Source organism: Magnolia sinica, chromosome 1, assembly GCF_029962835.1.
Source record: "Magnolia sinica isolate HGM2019 chromosome 1, MsV1, whole genome shotgun sequence".
Classification (NCBI taxonomy): Eukaryota; Viridiplantae; Streptophyta; class Magnoliopsida; order Magnoliales; family Magnoliaceae; genus Magnolia; species Magnolia sinica.
Window position 1 is genome coordinate 26,772,596 of NC_080573.1, and position 13,195 is coordinate 26,785,790.

The window sequence follows — 13,195 nt, forward strand, 5'->3', positions numbered from 1 at the left end:
CTGCTCATCGGTCGAGTCCCAACATGGCAAGGATTGGATCTCACACACTTTGTGACCTGTGGCCATGAATCAATGGCAAATGTGTTGCACTGTACGAAAGAAATGTACTGATGAAAAAACTAACATTTAAACATTCTAGAAGTTCATGTTCAACACACATCTTCAGTGAACCAGATAAGCGGACTGGTCTCATTCTTGGCCCAGAGTCTACCCCATGGGGCCCAGCTAATGAAAAGGCTTGAATCTCATACAAATGTGCAAGTTGAGACGTGTGAACCATGAATGCATATCACATTTCTCCAGAGTCCATAGTCGTAGCTACTACAGACCCTCTTCACATAACAAATCATCACATTGACAGATATAGTGTTTCATACAAAGACCCAGCAAATTCTTAAATCAATGATAAAATAGTATTTGAAACCATATTATCAACAAACAAACTGAACATCAGAACAATTCTTACGTCTTCATCTACAAAGATCAGAGAAAACACTGAAAGTGGAAATACATACATTTACAAAGGATCATGTTCTTGAAGTGCAATCAAGCACTGTTGAGCTCCTAATAATCATCATCGAACTTCTCCACGCTCAAGCACCGTGGAACATACGCCTTGAAAACATATTCCATGGGATTTCCTCCGAATTCTGGCTGACAACTTCGAGAGGGGTGCGTTGGAAGGCAAGGTAGAAGCGCTTGTTGCAGATGTGAGTGAAGAAGGCAGAGAGTATGAGAAGGGGGAACAGGAAAGGGGCGTAGTAGAATTCCTTATTAGCAAAGTAGTCGATCATGCCAATTTGGTAGAGCACCAAAGATGAGATGATCCGTACATGAATGTGAGGCCACATCTGCCCATTGCTCTCGTATTTGGGAACATAAACTTTCAGCGCCTGTGTAAAGAGGGGAAAAAAAGGGGGGCGTATTTGGGAACATAAAATTTCAGCGCCTGTGTAAAGAGGGGAAAAAAAGGAATTGGTATTGAGTATCCAAATTTCAAATGATAAAAATATGATTATAATCAGTGACTAATCTTCCATACAAGCTACATATAAGATGTGAGTGATCTCCTCTAGATTGCCTGATTTCATATTTTTTAAAGATCTTTTTTTCCCCCCTGCTTGTGTTGCTTCAATGGATGAAGAGGGCAGACTGTACCATGAAATTCCCCTAGAGGGAATATTGGAACAAGACACTCATCAGGTGGGCCAGACAATTAATTACCTTGAGTTGAACATCAGCTGTTAATTGATTTCATTGGCATAGCCCTCTTGATGAATGGTTTTCATCCCAGGTGACCTTCATGATGTAGCCCACCTTTTAAACTATTCAGATGTCATACATAGAGGGACGCCTCAGTGGAAATAAAAACATCGCATGTGAACATAGTGATTTTCATTCTACAAAATAAAGGTTTTGGTAAGCCCACACACATCTCTACAGGCGACAACAATTGAGTGGGGCACCAAAGCCATGGTATGAGTGTAGATGACCTGGCCCAAGAAACAGGCCACCCTAATAATCAAGAAGGCCACATATGGACAGTTGTTTCTTTCTATAAACATACCAATGTTTCCAATGTCAATTGGACTCGCCTGATTTGTGTGACAACCTGTCACTGACTTCTCTTCTGAGATAATGAAATTTCAGGTATTATGTGATCTGAACATCACCCACCTTGATGAGTTGAGTGGCCTGGTTTTGACCAGGGCATCTTCGTGGCCCACATTATGGATGGGTTGGATCTCGCACACATGGACCATCACTACAAGAAAAGGAGGCTTTAGCCTCAGTTCAAAACTGTAGTTGAAAAGGTTAAAAACTGAGGCTAAAGCCTTTAGCCTCAGTTTTGCCTCAGTTATCCAAACCGAGGTTGAAACCCCCGTGGCTAAAGGCTTTAGCCTCAGTTTTAGCAACCGAGACTAAAATGACTTTTATAGCATCGGTTCTTCAAGTGAGGCTAAAAGAACCTTTTTAGCTTCAGTTTTCTCGAAATGAGGCTAAATCAAAATTTTAGCCTCCATTGTTTCTAACTGAGGCTAAATCCAAATTTTAGCCTCAATCGCCTCCAACTGAAGCTAAATCTATTTTTAACATCGATTCCTAACAACCGAGGCTAAAGCCTTTAGCCACGGGAGTTGTAGTCTCAGTTTAGGTAACTAAGGCAAAACTGAGACTAAAGATAGATTTAGCCTTCGTTGGCATCAACTGAGGCTAAATTCAATTTTTAACATCATTTATCAATAATTGAGGCTAAATCTAGTTTCTATCAACAAAAGCTTATTATAATCAACCAATGATTGAACCTGTACATGTTTCACCCATTTAACATCCATCAAGACAACAATCAAGAAAACAATTAATGGTTTTTTTAAAGTTTTCAAAACACGCAAACTGCCACATAGCCTTCCACATGAACTGTTTCAGCAAGGTCCCCTTCCACATGACTATTTTCTCTCGAATCGGATCAATCGATGGTTTTGTAGCCTAAGCAAACATCTGCTTGAAATACTCAAATGTACGTTTCTCTCTGTTGGACATCACAGCCAAAGGAGCGTCATTTCCCATTGAGCTAAGAGCCTCAGTACCATCTTTTGCCATGGGCAACAACAGCATCTCCAGGGCTTCTACAGTGTATCTGAATAAGGAAACTCAACAAAAGCAATTTCACCCATTGTCAACAATAGATTAATGAGAAAACATTTTCCCATGATGCTAAAACGGCTAAGAATTGTTGCTATTTTAATGAGAAGAGAGAACTAACTCACAATGTCGAGAGACCAGTTAGTTGTCCACCAAATTGGCCACCCAATTCGCCCTGAAGTTGATTGCGACTCATGTTTCTACACTCACCACCAATACCATCGTTTAATTCTCAGGTTTCCAATATAAATTCATAATATAATTAAACAAAAAAGGTGCCAAACTTACAATCAGTGTTCGAAGTATTAACAAATTTTCCAAGACAATTGTTTAGTCATGCTAAAATGATGTTGAAGAGAAAATATTAATAAATCTTCCTTTCTAATGTAGCGATTTTCTAAACTGCCCGATCATATCTGCAGTAGTGCTAGTCCCTGCCCTTCTGGTACAAGAAAGATCATGAATTAATCTTTTCTAGGCCATTGCTACCTATAAATAGTAACATACAGATCAAGCACAGAAATATGTAGCCATCATACCAATCGACTAACTGCATTTTGCACAAACATAGAAATATCATAGAAAGTAACATTTAGGTGAATGCCAATAGAACACCCAACCGCAATTAAATTGTGTCGTATGACATCGAACCTACCAATTTAGGTAAGAAAATATCCATTAGGCAAAATGCATTCAAATTACATTTCGGCAACTGCCATTATGACAAGAAAATCCAATGAAACATTCAATTTGCCATTTGTCAATTGATAGTCACTGAGACTTTACCCTGATTTGAGTTTAACAACTATATTTAAGTACTGATACATTCTGGTTTACTAAAATAACAGGAATGGAAAATGAAAGAAATTGATAAAAACAAAGCTGAAATGTGGGAGTTACAACAACTAAAAAAATTAAGAAATTTTATGGAAATTGAAGATCTGACCATAAATTCGTCAGAGTATTCGTCTTCGATTCCATCAGACGCTCCAAATTCCAAATGCGAGCTCGACCTCGACAACCGCTTTGTGTATTGTAAAAACAGTGAAAAACAGACCGACAGAGTGGAATTACAGCTGGATGTTTCTATCATGAAATAGTGTGATGTCATTAAGAATATCATTGATACTGTTAAATCTAGTTTTACACTTGATATTCAATACTCTAACCCAACGGCACAGATAAATAACAACTGATAATATCACCAATATTATCAATTATATTGATGCTACCAGGAAGACTGGTCCATTTTCATATGGTGGTATTCAGATAACAAAGATATTAGGGCACAGCCCAACCCATGAACCATGAGATTGAAGGATTAGGCTACTGAAAGGTGGTTCCACCTGTGCCATTGACAAGTTGAACAAAAGATGCTTTTTTCTCTTAGTCGAGTAGCATTACCCGTCTTCCATCTCCTCAGCCGCAGAATTGGTCGGTTGCATTTGAACATTTATTTCCAATTTGAGTAAAGTTTAAACATTCCAAACTTGACCATGCATTCAATAGTCAAATGCGTGAAAAGTAAACCGTACACATTTTATTCAATAAGAAACTTTATTGATGTTGATACATTAGATACTATGGATAATTTGTAAGTTAGAAGCTTTCTATACCTGACCAACAGAACTGAAATGGTACATGACATTTTCTCCTGTGACATCTAAAGTTGGCGATGACCAATATGAGTCAAAAGCAACTCCACTAACCTGTCGGTCAGCAAATAAAAAATAAAAAAATTAAATATTCGCGAGTCATGAATATACAAGTAAAACAAGTGCAACAGTGAATATTTAATAGGAAAAAGAATTACCCATGAGTTGTGTCCCTCACCCCATGCTACAACCTTCCGATCTTCCATACTCCAAACTTGTACTAGATCATCTTCACCACCAGTCAAAATGTATTTTCCATCAGAGCTGAGAAACAGTACATTATTAAGATTAATTATTAAATTCTGTTTTAAAAAGGATTTATTAGTTGTTCAGAAAAAAGAACTTGCAGGGACCCATATAAATGATACAATGAGCAAACACATACAACATGTTGAATAACATGGAGAACCAGGGAAAAAAAAAGGAAAAAGAAAAAGAAAGAAAAGTAGAAGTCACCTCCAGGCACAACACAATAAAGCACCATAATAGCTTTTTCCGCCACAAATTAACTGTTCTTTAGAGTAGTCAAATACTTTCAGGTAACCTGCATGCGGCAGCGGATCTCAGGTATCTAGGTCCTGACATCAACATGAAGTAAACATGAAAAAGAACACAACTAAGAAGTTGAAAGGTTAGCATTACCATCTCTTCCAACAGTGGTCAAATATGTTCCATCTGTCGAGAAAGAAATATTGTTGATTGAACCTTGGCAAATGTGCCATCTTGCAATTGGGTTACTCTGCAAGTAAATCCAAGAAATCATCAAACTAGACCACATGGAAACCCAACAAATTAGAATATAAGATTCTCTCAAATGACAGGCAACCAGAAAATGCTACTAATGGAAGTTCTCATGTTCCAGGATATCATTGAAGAGATCATTAAGAATATCATTAAGAATATCATTGAAGAGATCAATGTACTGTAGAACATTCTCTTGGTGGAAACCAAATTTGGGGAAAAGATACCATTGTTTTCCTTGCATAAAGAAATTTGGGGAAAGCCACTCAGTAGGTTAACGACTGAATAAAATCATATTGCTACTAACCTGTACAAAACAAGAGCTTCGTTTTTTCTGGCATCATATCTGTATTTAAATTCAGTGATATTTATTGGACCAACCTGCCATATAACATATGAGATTTGGTTCAACAAGGATGAAACACAGCAGCTGTGGCATGAAAGGTTGATGCAATGACTTTTGGTAGCATACCAGTTCACAAAATCTTTTAAAGCTCCCTTTATCCTCCGGCATAAAAGTAGCTAGTACAGCCTCTCATTGCCTACCAACATCAGCAAGTTCAGTCACCAACCTCAGCCTATCAAAGTTCATGTTGGCCCCACTGGTTATTGCTACAACATTTTCACCCTTCCGACCATAGTACTTGCAGTAAGCTTCTGCTCCAGCTAGGGCAAGTGCACCTGCTGGTTCTAGAATTCTCCTTTTCTCCTCAAACATGTCCTGAAGAATGGACTCAAATATAACAACTCCAGTATATCATACATTAAAGCGCCAAGGTCAGTGTAGCTACAATTCCAAACAAGTAAAAGATGAAGACTTCTACTTGCAAGAAGGAAAATAACTTGTAAAGTTCAGGGCCCGTGTCATGTTCTAGCAGAACAATGGTATGCAGTGTATGATGAAGGAAAAAAAAAAGGTGCTCGTGAACAGAAATTTTGCTAGTAAGTCCCATCGCCAACATACCAGCACTAGGAATGACTAACAAGAACCATCGCCAACAGCATCTTCTGAAAGAAACTAATGAAGCAAATCAGATGGAATTGAATTTAATGAAATAGTTGAATATGCACCAATCACAATCAGGAGTGAAAATCCCACCTTCAGATGCCACAAACTAGAGGACCACTTCACTAGCAGCAGAAGAATAAAGAAGAAAGGAAGATGGTATGAGTGTGCGTGTGTGTGGAGTCCCAACACAAAATAACCTAAAGGAATCTTGCCTCTAGGGTTTCTAGATTATTGGCTGGGGTTGGCTCTAAAGGTGGTTTGTATGGAAAAACTAGGGTTGGGGATTAGGATGGACATTGGATTCCCAACAGCCCAACGGCCTTTGAGTAAGGAAATGTAGAAAAAAGAATTTAAAAAGACAAATCAACCTTCTATAACTATTTCTCAGAAAAGTTAAAGCAACTCATATTCTATCAAAATAATCATCATATCATATCATCGTGTCCTATTTTCTACATGCCAACACATGCATGCACACTATGGAATACTTCAAACAGTCTTCTAGCAAAGAAATGGTACAAAAAGATTCTTCATTGGCAATGTATAAGTCGGCACTACATTGACTTCTTATGCCTCTAAGAATATGAATTTCCCACCAATCATTCTTCTCCCATTTTGAAGGTAAGAATCATTGAACTTCCGTAGTCCAAACAATCTCATGAATCTTTTTATATGCGACATTCACCACAGTTCCTAGTTAATATGTAACATTCTCCCTTCTCATTTAGTATTTCAGGACATTAAAATGGAAACCAGAGGAGCAACTGGGCCTAACCTGCTACACAACCATTCATTCCACCCCTATTCCCTTTTCTACCTATTGTTAGCCTCTGGTTCCAGGATGAACCAGCATGAAAAGCAGAAATTCATGCTTCGAGTGCATCCAGCTTTTATTGGGAATCAGTTCTCAGATACCAATCGTCAAGGACTGCTGGGGTTGGAAAGCTTAAGTATCATACCTTCTCTGCTTTAATTTGGAATCATCTAAAAAGTTCCATTTCACTGCAAGTGAAAATAAAGGAGAAGAATTTCTCTAGCACTCGATGAGTAGGGCATCCCCTAGGCTCTTCTGTCCCTTGATTTGTCTGTATTAAGTTCAGTGGAAATATTCATGACAAAGGCTTCTAATATCTCTCATATAACTGCAACTAGTCTCCACCATGGTAGCATAGGTAGTGCAACCTGCAGGGCATCCTCGATGGAGACAAAGGAATACTATACCAAGGATTACAAAGCTAAATGATAGCCAAATTCAAAACGCACTAATTTTGATATGCAAGATAACAGAATTGCAAATTTCTGGCACTAACATGGAAGTGATTGGAAACCGGGTTCACTTTGTAGGCATTAGATCTGTATACAACTCAGCACCAATCTGTTGGGATACCTACCAAATAGACATAAAAAGAACCATATTGAGTAAGCCCTGACACTTGATGACCGAACGACTTAATTCATTAACAGAGAAGTTGAGTATCAGCCATAAGAGGAGCATGAGGAGCATACAAGGTGATCAACATGGTTTGTTCCATCTTTGGTATGAATAGGATATTCTATATATATGAGACTTCTAACGTTAAGAAAAAGACTGTGTGTCATAAGCCATGGTATCATTTCTCTCTCAAGTGGGCTCCAGTGGAAAGAACGAAAAAAAAACAAAGAAAGATTTGAAATCTGATTAGTACAGTGCATTTATAGGCTCGAGAAATATAAAAGAGAAATAAAAACAGAGACATACGGTTTCATTCCCACTCTCAGATTAATATTTCCTGTGGCTGAGAATGTACTGTGCCGTTATTGCATTGAGGGTGCATGTAGGTGCCAAATTTTAGAAAAAAAATAAAATAAAGGCAGCCTATAAGGTCTAATATCAACTTAGGAACACCCAATGATTAAGACCGCCCATTTGATGGACCACCTCTCAAGGGCCACAAGGTTGAACGATTCCAACCATTCGATCAAATATTTTGTGGGGCTAGGTTTCTATATTGGATGGGCACTATTAGAGTGGTGAATATTTTTCGGTGGAAGCAGATTGGGCGGTGACTGTTGTGGGGTTCACTGCAATGTAGGTGTTTTATATAATTTGTTTTTAGGAGCTCATTTTAGGGTATGATTCCAAAAATAAAGCAGATCCTAATTAGCTTAAATGGACTACACCACAATAACCAACAATAATGTTTATTTTTCATCCAACTGTTGATAAGGTCACACTATCCTAATGAAGAGGAAACATAAATATCAGCTTAATCCAAAACATTTGCAGCATCTATGAAGTTTTTAATGGTGGATGTTCAATCACCACTATTTCTTATTGTGTAGACTGCTTGAACTTTGATATGCTTCATTTTTATTCTCATGTACTAAAATGAGATGGTGAAATGGATTGAGATCGTGGATAAAACGCATACATCATGGAGGGCTTAGGGTGTGTTTGGGTTACCCAATCGACTTTCCTCTTCAACTGCATGCTTGGCATAGTTGTATATATACATATGAGTCTACACCATACAGCTAACTCACCATTTTATAGAGCATAATCTAAAATTATACCATGTGACTTTTTCCTTCCAGGCTCATTTGGGTGCTCATATTGGATTGGATTGGATTCCAAATTACAAATGGAGGTGATTCTAAATCCTAGTTGGATTTGGTAGCTTGCAATGTGCCTTGAAATTCAGAAGTAATAATATATTCAAATTCTATAGCATATTTGTAGAAAATTAAATTTCATTACTGAATCTAATAAGTGTATATGTTATATTTGATAGAATGATTGTAAGAAGTCAATTAAAATACGTACTCTAATAAAAAATGACGAAATTCCAAATCTCCAAGTTCATTAGCAAACAAAGCATGAAGCAAAAAAGTATGGCCCACCTTTTTCCAATCTGCAACCCTCATTTTAAGACAGCCCTTGGATTCTTTTGCATGTCAAACACATAAATACACATAAATACGACTTGATCCTGCTACTATCTTATATTCTAGTATAAATTGGTCGCCAAGGCTTCAGGACTCCTCTAGAGTCACCAACACATCCCTTAGCTACTACTAAGGGAGCACGGCACCTAATTAAATTACAAAACCCCTAAACATCCACACCATGAATGATTGCAATCTCAAAAAAACTAAGTGTACATGTGGCAGCTATGTGACATTGAGGTAGCTAAGAAAATATGCGTAGTTATGCAAAAGCCTTTTTATTTTTTAATAACTGTGTGGACTTTTAGAGCCAATCTAGGTGCATGCAAAGTCATGTAGTGCACATGCCATCCTGCATAGATAACATGTAAGTAGTTCCTCAAGCATTATTACACTACCATAAAGAGAAAAATCAGTACAGAGTATACAGTTAATGCAACAGTTACCTAAGGATAGCCTATCATGCTTAAAAGGCTAAATAAATCACCATACATGTTAAAAAGGCTTATATGACAGTCTCAAATGTATCCTCAAACATGTTTATAGAATGGAAGTTCCATGGAATGCCACTCAGGCTGGTCCCTTTTGCATTTCTCATAAAACAAAGTAATGGATTTGCAAGTGCATAGCAATCTGTCTTATCATATGTATTCAACTTTAAGTCTGGCACAACTCATCTCTCAATGTACCTCTTGTAGCACAGATGGGTCTTCAGAAAATATAGATGAAAGTTTGATTAGTCTATCGAGTCCACCTTGGTTGACCTGGCATTCATAGCAATATAAATCATCATCAACATTATTATCATTGGCCTACAACAAAAATTATAATAACTTCAAATAAAATGAAAGCTAAATTATTGTGCTTATAATTAGTAAAGCCATTCATAGCAAGTAACTTAAAACATTGTGCTTATAATTAGATTTGTGCCAGGTTGGCATGTAGAGCCATTCATAGCAAGCAACAAATTATTATTTTTTAATTTTTAATTTTTTAATTTTAATTTTTACAGATCTGATCTAAAAGCTTAGAATGACAATAATCCAAGTTAAAGATATGATGGCGTTGGAGCAGATTTTTCAATCCTTCGAGCTCTTTACAATGTGAGATTTTTTAGGAAAGCACTAATCCTTTTATCTACAGATCTAGATAACAGGGAGACTCAAAATTTTGGAGAAAAAAAACAATAGATCTTGTTCCAGTACTAAGATCTGAACCTAACTACCATCAGAAACCAAATTCTTCTCTCCAAGTCTGAAAATTTAGGGTCTCATATAGGAAAAAAATGCATACAAAGGATAGAGAAAAGATCATCAAAATGAAGAAAATGAAAAATAACAACAATGAGAAGTATTTCCAAAGAAATTCGCAAAATTTCCACTTCTAAAGTCATGAATCAACAGAAACTCAAAATAGCCAAAAAAAAAAAAATCATTAAAAGAAAAAAGAAAATGAGAAATCAAGAGCAAGAGTAAGAAAAATTTTCCTAACATTTTAAAAAATCGACGAAATTTCCATGTGAAATCTCTGTTTCCAGGGTTTCAACTAGAAAAAACTCAAAAACATGCTAAAAGAATCAAAATCTGCAAACAAGGAAATAGCAAAGGTCTTCTTTATGGGAATCCGACAGAATTCCCAAAAAAAAAAAAAAAAAAATCTCTGCATTCCTCTCTAAACCAGACGATCTAGGGTTCTCGATCGAGAAAAAATAGAAGAACAGCAAAGAAATTCCAAACAAATCAAGAAAAACAAAATTGAGAGCTTGAACATCCGATCTTCGATGAGATTTAATGAGAAAATGCGGGAATAAGAGCAATACTGACCTGCACGTTCGAGAAACGAGAATTCTGAAGCTCCTTTCGCCATCAATCGATGAAATAGTTGGAAGTGAAGAAAGAGACGGCGATTTTCGAGCAGAAATCGAGAGAAACGAGGGTTTTGGGAGACTTGTGTGGACTCGCAGAGACCTTTTGCTTGAAATGCTGAGAAAGAGATAGTGCCTTGCTTTTGTAGAAATAACAAAAACGCAAGGTCGAAAGTACCCTTGCTCTTTTCTCAGTGTAACGGCAGGTGACCGGTGTGATATTGGCCTCAGTTTTCATAACTGAGGCAAAAACGGCCAGGGACCTCTGTATGGCCCACCATGACATGGCATCCGCTCCATTCATCTCTTATGATATATTATTTTGGAATGGGACCCAAAATAGTAGACTGATTTAACATTCCAATGGGCCATAATGCATGGATCAGTGATAACAGGACCATTTACCTTTGCAATGTTACCGTGGCCCACCGTGAAAATGACAGACTTTTGGCCTTAGTTACTCACCAACCGAGGCAAAAGAGTAGACATTGGACATACTTTTAGCCTCGTTTGCTCACCAACTGAGGTAAAATGGCAAATTTTTGGCCTCACTTTCTCACCAACCGAGGCAAAATGGCAGACTTTTGGCCTCAGTTTTCAATAACCGAGGCAAAAGGGTAGACTTTTGGCCTCAGTTGCTCACCAACCGAGATAAAATGATAAACTTTTGGCCTCAGTTTTCAATAACCGAGGCAAAAAGGTAGGCTTTTGGCCTCAGTTTTCAATAACCGAGGCAAAAGGGCAGACTTTTGGCCTCAGTTTCTCACCAACCGAGGCAAAAGGGCAGACTTTTAGCCTCAGTTTCTCAACAACTGAGGCAAAAAGGCAGACTTTTAACCTCGGTTGCTCACCAACCGAGGAAAAAAGGCAAACTTTTGGCCTCGATTTCTCACCAACCGAGGCAAAAGGGCAGACTTTTGGTCTCAATTTCTCATCAACCGAGGCAAAAGGGCAGACTTTTGGCCTTAGTTCTCAACAACCGAGGCAAAAGGGTAGACTTTTAGCCTCAGTTGCTCACCATCCGAGGCAAAAGGGCAGACTTTTGGCCTCAGTTGCTCGCCAACCGAAGCAAAAGGGCAGACTTTTGGCCTCAGTTCTCAACAACCGAGGCAAAAGAGCAGACTTTTGGCCTTAGTTGCTCACCAACCGAGGCAAAAGGGCTGACTTTTAGCCTCAGTTTCTCACCAACCGAGGCAAAAGGGAAGAGTTTTGGCCTCAGTTTCTCATCAACCAAGGCAAAAAGTGAATTTTTAACCTTAGTTCCTTTACAACCGAGGCTAAAAATCATATTTAGCCTCCTTTTTTTGAACCAAGGCTAAAAAATTGAGGCTAAAGGCCTACTTTCTTGTAGTGAATGTTCGCAAAATGTTGCCAAGTGTTTGGTGTTGGGTGATGTTCATACACTTTGCACATGCACACATACACTTTATGGATGGCTTGGATCTCACACACATAGGTCATGTTTGCAAAATGTTGCAAAGTGTTTGGTGTTTGGTGATGCACATGCAAGAGATCTCTTCTAGACTCTTAGGAGTTTCAACACCTGGTCAAGGGTTCGACTACCCATAGGTGGTGAAATCCCACTAAGGCATGAGTGTGTGGGGGTGTGTGCGTGTTGTTTTTTTTTTTTTTTTTTTTTTCTTTTCTTTTTTAAGAAAAAAAAGAAGAGAGAGAGATCTCTTCTAGAAGCAAAACTATAGCATACGATACACACACATATACAAGCATACAAGAACCATGTTTGATGTAGAGCAGGTTGCGAACAATTTCATGGCCAAGATGGACCAGAGAAGGCCCGATCAGAGGCGGAAGTGATCCGGACCATCAAAACCTTAAGAACATGAATACCTTGCAAACTAGAATGAGTTATTCAATGTACCTTATATGATTCTGTGGTAGGAGAAGCTACTTTAGCCAACCAACCTGCTACACTGGGTTGCCCACGCTGAATTTGTGAGATTCCATCATATCAACGGTCGAAAATTCATTTTATTTTTGTTTTTACTATTTATAGTAAGTTTTAGTTCGATCATATTTTTTGATCCATTGAGTTTTAGGAGTTGTGTCCAACATAAAAAGTGCTTAGATAAATTAAGAGAATAACATGGTTAAGCCAAATAGGACACTTACTATTTTTGGCCGAAAACGATGAAGTGTAGTATGAACATGACCATCTATAAATAGTAAGTTTACTATTTATAGTAAGTCACGATTTTCGAGTGTTTGAGTTGTAGTTTGATTCTGAAATAAAATGAAGATGGGGACATCACGCGCACACGCGCACTCACACCCCCCCCCTACCCACGTACGCCAGAAGGAGGGCCTTATCATTGATCTGAATCGATGACGACGTCCAGG

At 38.0% G+C, this 13,195-nt stretch overlaps 1 long non-coding RNA gene and 1 pseudogene across 1 annotated transcript; both read right to left on the reverse strand.

The window, feature by feature from the left end:
* Nucleotides 1-333: 333 nt before the first annotated feature.
* The window catches only part of LOC131243478 (CSC1-like protein ERD4), a 34,390-nt pseudogene continuing 21,528 nt past the window's right edge, over nucleotides 334-13,195 (reverse strand).
* LOC131243500 (uncharacterized) lies at nucleotides 2,482-3,042 on the reverse strand. Its single transcript, XR_009170100.1, has 3 exons — nucleotides 2,932-3,042; nucleotides 2,769-2,843; nucleotides 2,482-2,638 (listed from the first exon to the last, which is right to left on the reverse strand). It is a non-coding gene; the product is annotated as an uncharacterized LOC131243500 (long non-coding RNA).